The 17018-nt window shown below is 43.8% G+C and overlaps 1 protein-coding gene across 1 annotated transcript in view; it reads left to right on the top strand.

Annotated features, from left to right (window-relative positions):
• The window catches only part of DTD1 (D-aminoacyl-tRNA deacylase 1), a 171987-nt gene extending 169662 nt beyond the window's left edge, over window positions 1–2325 (top strand). The window contains exon 6 of the mRNA XM_054696047.1: window positions 1126–2325. The gene's annotated coding sequence lies outside the window, so the exon portion shown is untranslated. The remainder of the gene's footprint in view (window positions 1–1125) is intronic.
• The last annotated feature ends 14693 nt before the right edge of the window (window positions 2326–17018 follow it).

The raw sequence follows: 17018 nt of genomic DNA, 5'->3' as shown, positions 1-17018 counted from the left end.
AAGTGCTTAATTTATCCCCTCTCCCTATGCTTTCTTTAGTCTTCTCACCCCTCTGTCTTCCAAATTGTTGAAAGGATTTGAAAATAAGACTTTCATATATTTTTTTTTTCAGGGAATTTGCCCATCACATTATGTTTACTAATTTGTGGGCATAAAGTTGTTTGTGGTATATCTTTTTTATTCTTTGAATGTTCTTTTTTTTTTTTTTTTCTTGGTAAGTCTCGCAAGAGGTTTGTCAATTTCATGAATCTATTCATTTATTTTCTCACTTGTTTTGCTGTTTGAAATTTCATTAGTTTCTGTTCTTTTTTATTCCCTTCTGCTCATTTTGGGTTTATGTTGCTTATATTCTTTTAGTTCCTTAAGGTGGAAACTCATATTATTGATTTGTCAGTCTTCTTTTAATGCATTTAATGTTATGGATTTCCCTTTATGCACTGCCTTAAGTGAATATCATAAATTTTGATCTTGTGTTTTAATTTTTATTCACTTTTTAAAATGTTTTCTAATTTGCCTTGAGACTTCTATTTGTTGCAAAGGTCATTTAAAAATGGGTTGTTTAATTCTCACGTTTGGTGTGGTGTCTTTTTGAAGTTTAAGAATGAAGCTCTAATAAATTGGAGACCCTTTGGTGAGAAGATACCTGGATTTATTATTTTTTTTAAGATTTATTTATGCATACAAGAGCTGGGGTACAGGCCAGAGATGCAGGGGTGGGTGGCGGTGGGGGTGGTAAGAGGATTCACCAGAGACATAGTGGGGAACAGAACAGGCAGAATGACCGAAATACACTGCTGAGGGGAGCAGCGGGCGAGGCAGGAGAGGTCTTCTGCGCCATGTGGATTACTCCCTGACTGGTCAGGGATCAAACTCGTGCTGCAGAGGCTGCGGACTGCTTCATAGTGTGGTGCTTAACCCCTTGCGCCACCAGGAGGCCCAGATATTTGAATTTAAATGACAAATTGGCAGATTTTTCACAGTAAAGTGAAACACAGTCATACTATTGTTATTGTATCAACTGTAAAGGATAACTTTACCTACCTTGTTATACCTGCTCATATGTTAGAATAAGACTTGAAGGTAAATTTGTTGCAAATTTGAGTAACGTGTCTTTGTTCATTTTAGTGCATTATAATTGGACAGAACTGGATCCTGAAAAATTCATGAAAGATGCTGAGCACCTGTATTGCTTTAAGAATTTGGAGCTGAATCATGAAAAGGAAAAGAGAAATAAGAAATTGGAAACCTGAATAGCCCTGCAAATAAGCACCAAAGGAAGTTGCCATTTTTGTTCTGTTCTGGTTAATAGAATGGGAGCCGCCAGCGCAGGAGTGTGCCCTATGCATCTGGCAGCGGGGCATCTACACATGCCTCTGCCACAGGAAGGCTTTATCAATTCTCACAGTGTCTGGGTTTGCTTTTAGAACAAGATGGTCCAATACCATTTGTCTTCAAGTCCTCCTTTCACACCACGGTGCATGTCCATGGTAGGCCCCATAGCACTCACACTTTCCTTGTTCGTCCCAGCACCGGTCAAGCCAGGGTCTCTGTGAAGATGTAAAGAGAACAATCATTAATGACAATGTATTATGTAAGACCTTTGCATCTTGTAAATTTTCTCTTTTCTAAAAAGAAATAATAAAACTCCAATCCGCAACAAACCACTTTTATAAAGAGTTAAATTCCTAGGTATATTTCTGGTCACAAAAATGATGCCATACACTCAATAAAGACCTAAACTACTTCTAATATTAAATGATAATTTGTATTCTTTTATTCTTTTTTTCAACATGCTTATTCCAGTTTAAAGCCATAGGTGGCTGGAGCCTATGTCTGCAGCTCAGGTATAAGGTGGAAACTAATTCTGGCTATAGGGCATCCTTTTTATCACAAGATTCACTCATTCAGGTACAATTGAGACGCATGATGAACCAAACATGCACATCATTAGATGCGGGAGGAAACTGGGGCGCCCAGAGAAGACCCATGGAGACATGGGGAGAATGTGCAAGCTCCACATAGATAGTTGTCCCTGCAGGGAATCAATTTTTTTTCTTATCAAAGTTACAACAAAACAATGTTGAACAAAATGTTGTTAGTCAATGACCTATTGTATATGAATGTTTATGTAAATCGAGTTGTCCCCTCCTGAAATACTTCTTGCCTAACTGTAAAAGTGATACCATATTTGGCATTTTTGTGATGCTGAAACTCTATAATAGCTTCTAAGTCTGTCTAGTATGACCCAGTCATCCTCTTCAAATAAAATTAAAAATGTGAAGAAAATAAAAAGCTCAAGTCACATCTGTAATGTGCATTGAACTACTTGGAATATGGAGTTTGGAAGGGGTTTGCCAAATTGTTTTATTCACAACCAATATAGATAATCCACAATGGTTTAAATTATTACAGCTCAAATGCAAGTGTTTGATCAACTCCAAGTCTATGGCAGCAGTTCAAGAGCCTCTTCTGTTTAAGTAGGCTTTGACAGAATTCAAATTTACCTTAAAATTATTTGAATTTACCTATAGGTTTACAAACTCATCTCTAAGGTTGTGGCCTTGCTGAACGGATTTGTCTTACTGGTCCCTGCTACAACATTTAGTGCAGGGAACACCACCAACCAGTGCTTATCTGAGCAGCTGCAGTCTGCCCTGTGGTTATGGCCAAGGAGGATGGCACAGACAAATCCGCTAATGTGCTTGCTGTTTGGACGGTGGTTTAATGACGAAGATCCTCATAGCTCACAATCCATTTACTGGATTCCAGCTTAAAGGGACTTAGACAAATTGGAGTATGAGTATCATGTGGTCAACTTGTTGAAGTGTCAAAATCATAAAGGTAGAAAGAGCTGAAAGGAAAGCAGAACAAAAGTGAATATTTGAAAGTCATGGGCGAGACACTGGATGAGGAACAAAATCAGGAGCAATGGGTATAAGTTGCATTAGCATAGATGCTGGTTTGATATAAAGTTGGTTTTTTTTTAAACACAATTTAAAGGTGGATGGTGATTTGGGAGCTGTAAAGTGAGCAGAAGTTATGCCCCTACTTACAAGGAGGAAATATTTTAATTAAAATATCTTCCTTACAGTATATAGGGAATGTAGTGAGAAAGTGTTTGCTAGTTTTGTAGCATAGTATTGAAGGAAGCTTTTCATCATTTTGAAGGTCACTTTCAACTCCTAGAAACAGAAGTAGTAGAATAGACACATTATAAAGACTGTCTTGGACAGAGGTAGCCATGGGACAAGGTTACAAAGAAAAATGAAAGCTCACCTAAGAAATCCCAGGACATCGGCAGCTGCATCAAAAAGGTAGTTAATTTCTGCCTTCCACCCTCCCCCCACCCCTTACTCTCCAGTCTACTCTGGGACTAACGGCTAAAATTAGATTTTGAGCGCAGTTCTATTTGTAGAGTAGAAGACACTCATCTTTACATCCCTTCTAACATCTCCAACTCCCCCTTTCTACTTATTTATAAAGCTTGCTGTTTAGTGTCCATGAAATGACCATTTGAATGAGGGGGGTAGAGGAAAATCATACCATGTATGGCTTTTCTGAGAAGGCTTGGCTGACCACAGGCCCAGTACTATAAACAGAATACTGTCCAGTAACACTGGGTAGCAGGGTCCATTTAATCTTGCCTTTCAGGATTTACTTTATAACAGACCAAGCTATTCCGGCAACACAAAGCATAGACCAAATAAAGGCACCTTCTGGAGGTGGACACTCATGGCATTGCCTCATAGTGGATGGTCCTAGGGAGGCATTTTCTCTGCCAACTATGTCCTCACTACAGGGGGCACCAAAAGGCAGGTAGAGAATTTGACATTTCATTGATTTGATCTTAATGAATAAATAGTTCCACAGGGGCCTCCCCAGTAGTGCAGCAGTTGAGCACTGGGCTGAAGCTGTCCGCAGCCTCTATAGCAACCACCGGCGAGGGTCCCACATGGCACGCAGACCTCTCCTGCCACCCCCTGCTCCCCTCAGCAGTGTACTTTGTCAGTCTGCCTGTTCTGTTCCCTGCTCTGGCTCTGGTGAATTCTCTCACCCTCCCATGCTTCTGACTGTACCCAGTGCTTGTATAAATAAATATTTAAAAAAAAAATTAGTTCCACAAAAACACCCTTTCCTCTGATATAGTGTCACTTGGGTAACTCTAAAAATGGGGTGGTGATCCTTTCTCAAACTAATTTGTCAGATTTCCCTCCCCTTTTTTGAGTCACACACTTTCATAGTTCTTAATTTGCAATTCATAACTGATTTGGGCCTTTTAAAAATAAAGAACCTCATCTCAGAAGACACGGAGTACAATCAAGCTAGATAGCCCATTGATCTGATTGGAAATGAAGGTGGAAAATGACTGTTAAATGGTGTCATGCTGCTCACAGCACTGCTCATGTTTTCATTCTGTCCTGGGTTATGGACACCACTGCCTTGAAGTTTTAGAGGTTCTGGAAAACAAAACTGAATTCTTGATAAAAGTATCTATTAGTCATTTTAGATTTGTTAAATTATTTTTTGACAATATATTTCTATCTATAGGGGGCATTAAAATATCCTTTCTTGTTTGTGACTCATTCATTCTCAGAGTTAGTGAATTAAAGACTCCATTATGAAACAAGATATATATATATAGGTTTTGCAGGAGCTTCAGTGGACATTCCCTCTCCTCCCCTTCCCCTCCCCCACCTTGCATCAGATGGTGAACTCAGAGCCAAGTGTGGGTCTAAGGAGGTAACCTCTCAGAAGGTGTTGAGGTCTATAGGACAAAGTAGAGTTGACTAGGGGATACTGTGAGGACAAACAACAGATGTACTTCAAAGTGAGGTTCAGACAACTGTTGGTAGATCAATAGGATTGGTTTTGGTGAGAAAGAGAACACATGTGGGGACATGGATAAGAGTAAGATTGAGAGGTGAGCCAGGACCTTGCCCAAAGAGGTCTGATAAGTGATAGTGCTTTTGTAACAGGGTGGTCCCCAGGAAAGGGGGAGGTTCCCTGCCCCACCCAAGAGGGTGGAGCTGAGCAGGGAGAGAACCTGCAGAAGAGGCTGAGGAAGGAAGCAGGATGGAGCCAGGAGACCTGGAGGAGGCGCGTGGAGCCTAGAGACACGTGAAGAAACTGTGCTTGTCTTTTGGTCGTGGACTGGGTGACACAGATGTGGGTGAGACCCGTGGGGAGGTGACAGTGGCAGCTTTTATCTTGATGTTGATTTTGCTCTTTTCCTTCAGGGCTTGTCTGGTAGTTTCTGACCCTTTTCTATGGGTCCTCACTGGAAGATGCTTTAGACTTGTGGCAGGCTTTGGGGCCTTGTTCTGGGCCAATCCCATATGGATGGACTTTTACCCACGAGGGGACGGGTAACTCTGGATGCTTCATTTAGAAACTGGACTCTTTGCCTTACCTGTATTGTTTCCTAGTTTTATTAAAGTTCCTTCCCATTAAAGTCTCCTATGTTTTGTGTTGATGCGGCGGATGGCAAAACCCATTTAGAATAGGCAGGTTTGCGGGGTTTGGGCTGCCCCTCTCCCTGTCCTATAACACTTTCACTCTTCATCATGTCTCCCTCCTCCATCTTTCTCCAAGCTGATTTGTTCTGGCTTTTCAGCAGTTTCTCATGTGGCCTTGAGAATAAGCATATCTCTGATGAAAGAGTGTGGGCTGAGGCCTGGATCTGGACAGTGGTATAATGGTTCAACAGGTCAAGAGGTCGCACAGACTTGGGGCTGGATCCTGGCTGTGCTGTCGATGTGCCACATGACCTCAGCAGAATTTATTTGTTCATTCAGCTGAATGATCTTCTGTCCCTTCTTTCCCTCCACCCCCACCCCCATCGCTGCAATCCTGGAGCATGGATGTAAAGGTAAACAAAGCACAGTGCCTCTAAATGCCACATACCCAACACCGCCCAGGTCACTGATAATGCAGCTCCATGTGACCAAAGCAGCTTTCTTTCAGTAGTTTTGTCACATCTTTGGCTTATACCATGCCTACATGCCTACACCATGGTAATTAAAATCCCAGGTTTATTCCATAGAATCACCATCTGACTAGACAAGGGCCCAAATGAATAGCTTGATTGAGCTCAGTCCATGTTTCCGGTCTCTTGAAATATTTCAGATATTATGTGGCTATTCCTCCCAACCTATACATGTGTCCCATACATGACACATGTATAAATGTGTCATCTTCATACATGTTTACATATATATCCTTAATCTTTATGCAAGTCTTGGGTTAAACACAATACACAGGATGGAATTGGATTCCATTAGAAATCTTACAGATGCAGTATTTCTACTCTCATTCAATCCATATTTCTCCTTCCCTCACAGTCTAGTCTTGCTGAAACCAAGTTATACTGTTCCCACAGTATTTTGGTGATTGTTGTGATGATCCTATACTCTGAGAAAAAAAATGAGCACAGCACAATGCTTATGCTTCACAGTGTTACTTGTGAGCTCATGCTGGCTTTCAGTGATCACTGTGTTCTTTTCTACAGACTCACAAACCATCTGTTCAATGATCTATTCTAGAATGTTTCAGGAATCCATATCTAACCAGTGTGTCTGAAGTGTCTGGCATCCATCTTTTTGAAATTGGACTTTTTGACATGTTGGGTTTTCTGTTTCGTCTCTTCAGAATATTTTCCAAAGTTAACAATGGTACATCACTTTCATAGTCACATCTTCATGTTACTTCATTAATTTTGAAACTTTGTACAGAGACCCTAGTAAGCCTATCTTTTCACCTACTAAGGTCTTCAAGTCCCTTTTATTTACCTTTTTTTGAGTTTTGAACATTTACCTGACAGGAGTATATAAAATAATTAACTTAATTTAAAACCTACCCATGACCAAAAAGCGTGATACAGCAGAAACTGACAGATTCTTCCCAATAATAAAGTAACAATGAATCTCACAATAACAAAATATGTGAATTATTGAATATATAATATGACTTGAGGAGCAAGTCTCTTTAAAACATCATCTTTAAAACATCATCAACTCCCACCTTGAAATATGATCTGTGTGTATCTAAAACCTCTCATAGGGGTCATGTGGTTTATTCTTGTGAGGTTTATTCCCAAACATGCAGGCATCTAAATTTGATATTAAAATATGCATGTTGTTTCAATAAATAAATAAATAAAATCTACCCATGACCAAAAGCAACTTTAAGCGCCTTAAGTTTGTCAGGCCTTGTGATCACCAGAACCTTGGTATTACTCTCATTTTACATTGAGGAAATTGAGACTTGGAGAGATGACATACCTGTCCAAGCTGTGAAAGGTATGAGGTCTTATGCTATTTACAAAGTAACCAGTTCTCCTGCCACCACCACTTGGTTCCTAGCGGAACACAGGAGACCAGAGCAGTAGACAGTGATGGAGGACAAGAATAGGAAAAAGAAAACTAAAAAAGGAGGCCCCACAAGACCAGAAACCTGGCTCACACAAGGAGGTGGGGGCAGAAGAGATTAGCATAAGCATCCACACAGTTGCGGAAGCTAGTATCCTGAGGCGCAGACTACACTAGTTATCATTAGGCACTGACGCCTAGATCATAAAGCATAACATCCAAGCAGGTATCAGACTGCTGTAGGAAGTGTCCGGAGCACAGGCCCAAGAGTAAAAATATGGAGATTAAGCCCATTGTGGAATCTCCGGTCCCTTTCAGAGACTATGGTTATCCAAAATTAGCATCTAACCCAAAGGCCCACAAGGAGTGACCCCTCCCAAACAAAAGAGGACTCTCTCAGTGCAGTCTCTGCACTGGCTCGGGGTGTTATAGAGCAACCCCGATATTAAACGGGTTCCTGGCTGTGGGTCCTCACCCGCGCGCTTTAAAGAGACTTATGAATACTCTACTATAGACACATGCAAAAGGGTTAATAAAAGGTTTATTTACAAGAGAAAAGGAAATAAGGAAAATGTACAACTCAGGGAGAAAATAGGGAAATAAAGTCTTTAATGCGTCCTACCCGATCCGATGACCTGGAAACCCAGTCACTCTCAGAGCTGACCGGACGCTGCTGCTGGCCAAGAGCCCAAAAATGGAGAGCCCCAAAACCCACGTGTCTGCCTTTTGTATCCACCTGGCTGCTTAACCCCACCCTCAGGTCCCAGCCACCTTCCCTTTGGTGGTGATGGGATTTGGAGTTCCCAGTGTCTTTGGCTTTGGCCTGGGGTGGGGGTGGAGTCCACAAAGCCTATATGGAATTTGCTTTGGGACATCCTTTTCCCACCTTTTCCCATCCTTTTCCCCCTTTTCCCACCTGTGACTGTGCAGGTGCCTCTTTTCACTAACTGCTGGGCAGCAGCCTCCTGCCTGCCTGTGACCTGTCAAGGCTGCCCGCCTATAACCATACAGGCCTCTCATAGCAAACCTGTCCCTTTTGGGCAGCTCTTCCTGTCCGCTGTGTCTATGCAAGTGTCTTTAACTGTTTTATCCCTTCCCTAATAAACCTGCCCTTTAAATATAACTAACATCTCTGTCTTGTGGAGAAACTCACCCGGGAAACTCTGTGCATCGCTGAAACAGGAGCTCTGGTGAAACCTTTCCCAGCGTGAACCCAAGGACCCCGCACTCCAAACCCACAGACTCCAAAAATGACAACAACAGGACTGAATTTGATGGGGTTTTGTGGAGTTGCGGGGTCCTTGGGCTCATTCTGGGAAAGATTTCACCAGAGCTCCCGTTTCAGCGGCATGTGGCGAGTTTCCCAGGAAGAGTTTCTCCATGAGACAGAGGCGTTAGTCATATTTAAAGAACAGGTTTATTAGGGAAAGGGAAAGGGACAGATTTGCCAAGAGAGGCCTGCATGGTTGCAGGTGGGTGGCCTTAAGGAAAGCTGCCTCCACTGAGGGAGGTCAGTGAAGGGATGTCCTGGCATGGGACAGATCATAGGCAGGCAGGAGGCTGCTGCCCAGCAGAGGAGAGAGTTGGTGAAAGGAAGCACCTGCATAGTCACAGGTGGGCAGAGGGAGTGCTGCCCTGAGCCTGTGCAAAGACTGCACTGATAGGGTCCTCTTTTGTTTGAGAGGGGTCACTCCTCCATGGAGTGGCCCATTTGTTGCTAAATTGGGATAACTAGGCAAAACCCAGAAGGGACCAGAGATTCCAGGGTGGGCCTAATCTCCATATCTTTACCCTCAGGCCTGTGCTCCACTCCCTGCAGCATCTGGTCTTGCTTGGGTCTCATGCCTTGTGATAAGGCACTGGTGCCTGAGGGTCACGACCTCTACAGCTGGATTAATGGTCATGTTATTCCCCTTGACCCCCACCTCCTTGTGTGAGTCAGGTTTTAGTCTTGTGAGGGCTCCTTTCCAGTTTTTCTATTCTTGTCCTCCATCAAATTTAGCAATAGTGGAAGCTGCTGTCAGCATTTGTACCAGCTCCATGAAGTCCTACCAGGGACACAGAGGGGTCCTTATTCACTGCTCCTTTCTATCTCACTGCTACACTGGCCCAAGTTGCTTTCTCCTGGACAAGCACAACACTTTCAACAGGTTTCCTGCTTTCCCTTCTTGTTCCCTTCAGTCCCATTTTATGTACAATTAATGACATGAGCTAGATCATGCCACTTTCCAAAGTAAAGCATTTAGTAGCTTCCTGACTCCAGTCCATTACTGAGGTCTAAAAGATTTCCAGTGCCTTGTGCTTACCCAGCTTTCTGGCCTCACCCCTCACCCTGCACCCTTTCCATTCAGCGACTCTGACTTCCCTTCCAGCGTGACCGACTTGTACCAGTTTGTCTGGGTCTTTCCTGGTCGTAACACTTAAAAGTCCAACATCCCAGAAAATAGGAATAGTTGGCTATCACCTTCTACCACTCTCAGAACTCACCTCCCACCCTCTTGCCTTTTGTTCTCTGCTTTTAGACTCATTAAACTTTCTTTTCCACTGTTGAGCCAAGCTCCTTCCACCTCAGGCACTTTGCATATCCTCCTTCCCTGCTGGAATTCTATTCTCTGTTCCCTGGGCTCTCGCTATGTCCTCTAATGCTTCAGGCCTGTCCTTAGTTGTAATTATTCAGAGATGTCTTTGTGATCACCAGGAAGGGAGCCCAGAAAGATTCCTGTCTTTTCTACCCATGATTTTTTTTTAGAGCATTCTGTTCTTGTTCTTGCTGGGTCCCAGTGCAGTTCCCACTTCTGGTGTCTTAACGTGATTGCTGCCAGGCTCTCCCACTGCACTGCAGGCCCCTTCAGGACAGGCACACCACTCATGTTCTCTAATGAAGCCCCAGCCCCTGGCATATGGCACCATCCTTGGCAAATGCTGACATATTTGTTGAGGAAATGAATAATGGTACATAGAATTGCTTACCTGCTTGGAAAGTCAGTTCTCATCTTAACTAGTATTTTTAGTTTCCTTGGGGGAATACAAGTTATCTTCTAATACATAAACTTTTTAAAAAAGTGAAACAGTATTAGGATGATATTCCACTAGGATTTCCTCAGACCTATGGCTAATTCATGAAGGTGTTTCTTTCCTTTATTTTTTTAAAGATCTATTTATGCATACAAGAACTGGGGTACAGGCAAGAGGTGTGGGGGGTGAGATGATTCACCAGAGACAGAATGGGGAGCAGAACAGGCAGATTGACTGAAATACACTGCTGAGGGGAGCAGTGGGAGAGACAGGAGAGGTCTGCGGTGCCATCTGGGTTGCGCCCCTGCCAGGGATCGAACTCGTGCTGCAGTGACTACGGACATATTCACAGGTTGCATCTCAACCCCTTGCGCCACCAGGGAGGCCCCATGAAGGTGTTTCTATTTGCTCTATTATCCTTCCAGTTAATGATATAGGAGTGGAAGAAAATAATAACACATTCAATAACAAAACAATCTCACCAAGCCTTGGCTCTATTGTGATGAAGGGTTTTGTAATTATCTGACACCAAAAAGACCTGTTTCCAAGGTTGCATTGCAGGTGCCTGGATGAATGTCATGTGTCACTTCCATTATTGTGCTCAGACACCCCTCCCAGGCAGGTGCCCAGCATATCCCAAATACATTACTTTGAATGAAAATATTAAAAACAGAGAAATTTCCCTCCCATGCTGAGCCTCAGATGCTTGGTCCCTGAAGCTGCTTGTGGGCAGTGCAAGTAGTAGCAGGTGGTGGGCATTTTACTGCCTGCCACTGGTGGCCCCACTGAGGCTCAGGCTGCAGGCAGAGGCCAGCAGTGATGGTGGACAGCAGTGGTTCCTCTACCAGAGCATGCAGTCCCCTGGTTCAGGGGTGTAGGGAGGAACCTTAGGCACCAATGCTGTGGCTTCCTCCAGCTGCAAGCAGTAGAAAGGCCCATGGATTTGGAGACTGAGTCGTAAAATGGACCAATCAGGTGTGCACTATGAGCTGACTGGTAAATGGTCCAATCAGCCATAGGGTTGAACTTGAAGGTGGAGGACCCAAAGAGGATATAAGGCAGGAGGGGTGCCAGCTTGGACCTCTGACTCTCGTTCTGTTCCTGGGATGGACTCTGTTCCTGACCTCTGAAGAAGAAAGAAGGACGAGCAGCCAACCTCCAAAGAGGGAAGAGTAGCCAAAGAGCTTTGCAGAGGCAGGGCCACTGCCACCCACCAGCCCTGCCTCTGATGCCACCTGAAAGTGTTATAGGACAGGGAGAGGGGCAGCCCAAACCCCGCAAACCTGCCTATTCTAAATGGGTTCTGCCATCTGCCACATCAACACAAAACATAGGAGACTTTAATGGGAAGGAACTTTAATAAAACTAGGAAACAATACAGGTAAGGCAAAGAGTCTAGTTTCTAAATGAAGCACCCAAAGTTACCCGAACCCTCGTGGGTAAAAGTCCATCCATATGGGATCGGCCCAGAACAAGGCTCCAAAGCCTGCTACAAGTCTAAAGCATCTTCCAGTGGGGACCCACAGAAAAGGGTCAGAAACAACCGGACAAGCCCGGAAGGAAAAGAGCAAAATCAACATCAAGATAAAAGCTGCCATCGTTTCCTCCCCACAGGTCTCACCCACATCTGTGTCACCCAGTCCACGACCAAAAGACAAGCGCAGTTTCTTTACGTGTCTCTAGGCTCCATGCGCCTCCTCCAGGTCTCCTGGCTCCATCCTGCTTCCTTCCTTCCTTAGTCTCTTCTGCAGCTTCTCCTCTTCCTGCTCAGCTCCACCCTCCCTTGGGTGGGGCAGGGAACCTGGAACTTCCCCCTTTCCTGGGGACCCCCCTGTTACAACTGCCCCAGACCCGGTGCCTCAAAGAACTGTTTGTTGTTGGTGAGGGCCAACAACTCACGCAGAGCTGTCACGCTAGTGACCACTACTGATTGGCGCTACTGCCTAGCACCATTAATGGGACACCAGCACTCTGTGTCCAGGTCACCTTCCTTTTGAGAGCTGTTGATCATCCAACACCACCTTCTGGTGCTGCTGCCTCCATTGCTATCTGGTTTCGGGTCTGATGTTGTCCATCCTGACCTTCAGACTGTTGCTGCATCATCATCTCAGGAGCCCCAGGAGCACCTCCAGCTGTGGTGAGTTGGGCCCTGGCCTACCGCTTGCTGGCCATGAGCTCCCAGCCCTCATTGATGGGACGGCACCATCCTGGATGAGCGGCCTTTTGTTTAGGACTTTGGGACACTGTGGACACTATCGGGGTGAGGTAACTGGCCTCTTGTGGCCTCAGAAACTCTTTGTTCCCCCATTTGTTAAATAAACCCCATTTTTGTTGTTTCCTGAACCTAAGTGGTCTTGCAACTGTGCCCTTGGTTGAAGAGCCCATAGTGACGTGTCCCCTACTGGGCACTGTCTTTGGACCTGATATAGTCCAATAGCTCTATTTCAGTGTGAATGATTTACCATCTGAGGCTAACAGGGGCTTCCCTTTGCTTTTTTTTTTTTTTTTTTTTAAATTGACAGTAACAGATTGACCCTTCTCAGTCACTTCTATCAGTGGGGTGGAGCAAAATATTCCCTGCAGCCTGGGAGTATCACCAAACATGGTCTTAGAATCCTTCACTAGAGAGGATATCAAATCCTCCTAGTGGTCAGTATCACTTGGATAGTTTATTAAAAGCAGATTCCAGAAAGTACAATTCAGTGGGCCTAAGCTGATGCTTGGTTTCTGTAAGAAAATTTCACAGGTGATTCCAATTTGGGAATTGTTTTTCTTTCTTTCTTTTTTTTTTAATAGAGGCATGTTTTTATTTATTTATTTGTTTGTTTGTTTTTGTTTATACATGCACTGGGTACAGTCAGAAGTGCGGCAGGGTGAGAGAATTCACCAGAGCCAGAGCGGGGAGCAGAGCAGGCAGAAGGACCGAAGCACACTGCTGAGGGGAGCAGCGGGCGGCAGGAGAGGTCTGCGCGCCATGTGGGACCCTCCTCTGGTGGCCGGGGAGCAGCCGGGGATTGAACCGGTGCCGCAGAGGCCGCAGGCAGCTTCGCAACCCAGTGCTCAACTGCTGCGCCACCAGGGAGGCCCTGGGAATTGTTTTTCTAACCAAGTAGTTCTCAAAGTTGGATCCCAAGACTAGCAGAATCAGTATCACTTGGGGACTTGTTATTTATGCAAACTCATAGGCTCCACCTAGACCTTCTGAATCAAACTGGCAGTCTGGGTTTTAACCAGTCTCCAACTGATGCTGATGCAGCTAATCTCTGAGCACCTCTGCTCTTACCTGTTCCAAGTGGGAGAGCAAAGTGGCACATACACTGACATGCAGTATACCTCTAGGTCTACCGGAGGTGTTCAGCCTAAGTTGCAGAGTACAATTGCCTGGGAAGTTTGAGAACATCCTAGTGCCCAGACTGCATCCTGAGCCAGTGGAGTTCCCCAGGTGACCCCAGTGAGATGCTGAGGTTAACCAATGCATTAGGTCTTAATGCACATTCCCCTTCCAAAGCTCCTTATCACGCCCATCTTCCCTTAACCTGTAAAAATAATGTACATGGGATAGTATCTTAAGTGCAAAAATGCTTTTCTATACATTATCCCTGTGCTGAAACAGTATTTGCTAAAACAGAGAAGAATCTTCACCATTCTGTAGTTGAGATCATCAAACTGGGGAATGATTTGCTTGAAAGCAAAGAAATCATAAATGGACCATAGTTTAAACCTAAGATTTGTAGCTCTTGGGGCTTAGTTATTTGTTCATTCATTCATTCATTCATTCATTTGTTCATTCAGCTGTCTAGCAAGTTACTCTGATAGTAGCTGGGAACACACCAGCTACTAACACTCATGAGTATAACTGAGCCCGACCCCAGGATACAGACTGCTGAGAAGACAGGCAGTGAGGGAACCAGAGCAGGCTGGTGGTGTCTCTTCCTGCCTCTCTTTTCTTGCAGTCCGGGTGTGAGGCATATACTATGGCTGTGCATCCTGTTCAGGTGGCCTGGTTGCCAGCACTCATGATGACCCCCGAGGATCATCATGTCCTGGGAATTAGGGTCTTGTGTGGTGCCCTCTTTCATTGAATCAGGGTAACCTGTGTGGTCAATAGAACAAAACAAAATGAATGATCTGAGACTTCAGGGTAGGCCAGAAAAGGCATTATAAGTTTAATCTTCCTCTCTTGGATTGCTTGGATTGCTCTGGGGGAAATCAAGTGCCATGTCAAGAGGGTACTTAATCAACTCCATGGAGAGCCCTACAAGGTGAAGAACCAACTGTAATGCTGCCTTGCTGTTGTGTGAATGAACCACCTTGTAAATGGATTAATCCTCTTGCCTCAGTTGAACCTTCTGATGAATGCAGCAGCTGTCAGCAACTTGCTGAACTATCACCACAACTACAGATCTCAGGTATTCTTATTGCATGAAAAAAACAAGCCACTAATTTGTCTAGGCAAGGGGTTGGCAAACTACAGCCCATAGGCTTGCTGCCAATTTTTTTTTGTAAGAAAAATTTTATTGGAACATAGCAATACTAACTTGTTTGCATATTGTCTGTGGCTACTTTCACATTTTAGTGCAGAGTTGAATAGTGGTGACAAATATTGTGTGGCCCACAGTCTGAAATATCTCATCTGGTCCTTAGATAAAAGATTGGCAGCTTTATCCTCCCTCTACTTGCAGCTCAATGCAATATATCCATCATGCAGTGGATACTTTCTGAGAAACATGTTTTTAAGCAATTTTGTCATTGTGCAAATGTAACATTAGCAATAGGTTTTGTACACTTAGAGGTCCTGATGAACAAAATAATGTGAGATTAAATAAAGTACAAGGGAAAAAGATACCACTAAGAGATGCAGTAAAAATGAGATGTATAAGATCACAGCTGGTGTAAAACACTTAATTAAAATGGCCACACTGTCATTTAGGGCAATTGGAATTTTGGGACCAGCATCATATATGCAGCCTATCATTGACCAAAAGGTCACTATGTGGTACATTACTGTATCTGAATTATAAATGACCCAGTCTTCAGAATGGCCTTGAAGAACAGGCGGTTCAATGATATGGAAGCTCATATTAAGAAGTTTGTTAGATTATCTGATGCTATAATTTCTGCATACATCAAAGATTTGGTTCGTTGACAACAACAGTCAGGAGATGGAATCCATCATAGCTGACTCAAGAGACTTTAAAGATTTATTTATTTATGCATGTATAGGGGTCCAGGCCAGAGGTGTGGGAGGGAGATGACAGGATTCACCAGAGACAGAGTGGGGAGCAGAACAAGCAGATCTACTAATATATCCTGCTGAGGGGAGCATGGGTGAGTCAGGAGAGGTCTGCTGTGCCATGTGGATTAGGTCTCTGGCTGAGGATCGAACTCATGCCACAGTGGCTGGTGATAGCTTAATAATGCTGAGACTTTAACTCCTGAACCAGGAGGCCCAGATGCAGGAGACTTTAATGATGGACTTCTTGCAGAGGTGGGGGAGGGTTGTGGGAGAAAATATGATGTGGGGAGACACCTACAGACTGCAGTAATGGGGAGAGCATTAGGTCCTGCAGACCTAAAGGTAACAGGGAGAAAAGTGTGTTAACAGAGTCCATTTGGTGCTCTTGATCTAAACCAACCTTGATCTCTGCTGATACATTAGGGTCAATTAATAATTATGGTTCAAGATACTATACGAATTCAGACCCAGTTGAACAAGTTGCGTCTGAACAAAATTGAATGCTGGAACAATCACCCAGAAGAGGCAGATTCAGGAGTCTCTCTTGCTACAAGTCTACATCTAAGTAATTGGGCAAAGTAGCTCATGGCCTTGTTTGTCTGTGCAGTTATTGCCTCTTTACTCGATTTTGTGTGGGTTATTTTTTAATGTTTTCACAAATGCTCAAACCATGTTTTATCTGTCATTTTCAACAGATTGTTTTTAGCCACAGTATTACATAATTAAAAAGGAAACTGCCTAAGTTTTTGTAGCACTTCTCATGAAAAGAGAATGTTCAAATTCTCTACAAAATACAAAATAGCCTTTTCTTTAGATATTTTCCAATTTTGTGTTTTCTGCATCAGAGTAAAAAAGAAACAGCATCTCCTTCCATTGTCCTCTTGAGTGTCTTTGTATCAGAGCCAAACTCTTAAGTGGTCTCACCTGGTGATGCGCAAACACAACCATGCTGACTCTTACTTTTGTGTATCTATGGCTTTATCTGACAATGCATGCCAGTGATGAACTGCACCCTCCTTATTTATGTCCTAATCCCAGGGCCAACCCCCAACCACACTGCAATTCAGATCTTTCAAAAGTCAGACTATAACTTCCCTTCCCCAGGATGCCCTCAAGAGCAGCTTCGGAATGTTCTTGTGTTGTGTACAAGATGGTTCATACTGTAACCGCCATTCCAGTTACTATTGCAGTTTAGCAAATTTCTCCAAAAATGAACTGCTTAAAGTAGCATTTTATTATGCTTAGTGGATTCTGTTGGTCAGGAATTCAGGAAGAGCATGCTCTCCAATTTCTAAGATCTTACCTGGGGTGATTTCAATGCTGAAGGTGATTCAATAGTTGAGGGTGGGAATCATCCCAAACCTCCTTTGCTCTCATGTCTGGTGCCTGTCATGAGAAAC

This window comes from Talpa occidentalis, unplaced genomic scaffold (genome assembly GCF_014898055.3).
Source record: "Talpa occidentalis isolate TD23 unplaced genomic scaffold, MPIMG_talOcc4v2.1 talOcc4.10, whole genome shotgun sequence".
In the NCBI taxonomy this organism is placed as follows: Eukaryota; Metazoa; Chordata; class Mammalia; order Eulipotyphla; family Talpidae; genus Talpa; species Talpa occidentalis.
Note: the sequence above shows the minus strand (reverse complement) of the source record. Positions and strands in the feature narration are given on the sequence as shown.